This window comes from Condylura cristata, unplaced genomic scaffold (assembly GCF_000260355.1).
Source record: "Condylura cristata isolate star-nosed mole 26May11 unplaced genomic scaffold, ConCri1.0 scaffold00013, whole genome shotgun sequence".
NCBI lineage: Eukaryota > Metazoa > Chordata > Mammalia > Eulipotyphla > Talpidae > Condylura > Condylura cristata.
In genome coordinates this window covers 13,938,870-13,940,022 of record NW_004567114.1, presented here as the reverse complement: position 1 = coordinate 13,940,022, position 1,153 = coordinate 13,938,870, and positions in this window count along the sequence as shown.

The window sequence follows — 1,153 nt, the reverse complement described above, 5'->3', positions numbered from 1 at the left end:
TTGTTATGGGAAGTTAACAAAGACTACTAACAAAGATGTATACCTTATTATGGGTATGGACTTGTCATGAAGTTTTAAATTTTAGCCTTCTGCATTAATAAGAGTTACCTGGGACTTAATCTTCTCCCTCTTCCCGGCAAAAGGAAGGTGATACCCAGACGAAAGATTGCCCTTATAAATGTAAATATTTCCTTCAAAATGGTAATGTTCACTTGGTTTTCAGAACTTATCCTATATCTGTAGTTTCTTAAAAAGTAATTAACCTAAAATAATAATTATGCAACAGAGAAGGAATTTGGGGCTGATATATTCTGCACCTGTTAAGACTGTTGTAGCAAGCTACCATAAAGTGAGTTATTCAAACATGAAAATTTTGGAGGCTATTATTTCAAGATCAAGGTGTCAGCAAGTTTGATTCCTTCTAAGGATTGTGAGAGAAGCAAAACCTGACCCAGATCACTCTCTTTTGTAGAGGATAAGAGGTATAAATGACAGCCACATTATATGCATTCCTATGTCCAAATTTCCTTTCTTTTAGGAGATTATATTCATAAACTTATGCCTGATGAATACTATTTTCATAAACTTATGACTAATGAAGTCGACTTTAATTTCAATTATTTCTTTCTTTAAAGACCTCCTCAAATAAAATTATATTCTGCGATACTGGAGGTTAAAACAGTATCATATGAATGGGGGAAGGTCTGCCATAACTCAACCTATAGCACTAAAGTAAATCTGGTAGAGGAAAAATCCACTCCTTGAGATTTATACAGATTCCACTCCCATGTCTACACTGAGATCTCACGACAAAAACCTACAACACCCCAGAATTCCATGAGCCTGACTTTCTAAGTGGAGCTGTGGGGCCAAGGCTGGTTTATAACTGGACACATGCATGCTCTTATTATTTTTTTTTATTTTTATTTTTTTAGTTTTCCAGTTTTGACTGTACCCAGTACTAATGGAAGAGACACATGGAAGAAGACACACGGAAAAGTTAGGTCGGTGAGAGGTGTGTAGAAAGCTGCTCGTTTAGCTCTTGTCAGAAACGATGGCAGCTGTTCTTTTGATTTCATGTTAGTTTATGTGGTACATTTTGAAGTTTGCATCTCTCCTGTTGTCCAGCAATCTGAGAATTGCCTAACCTCTC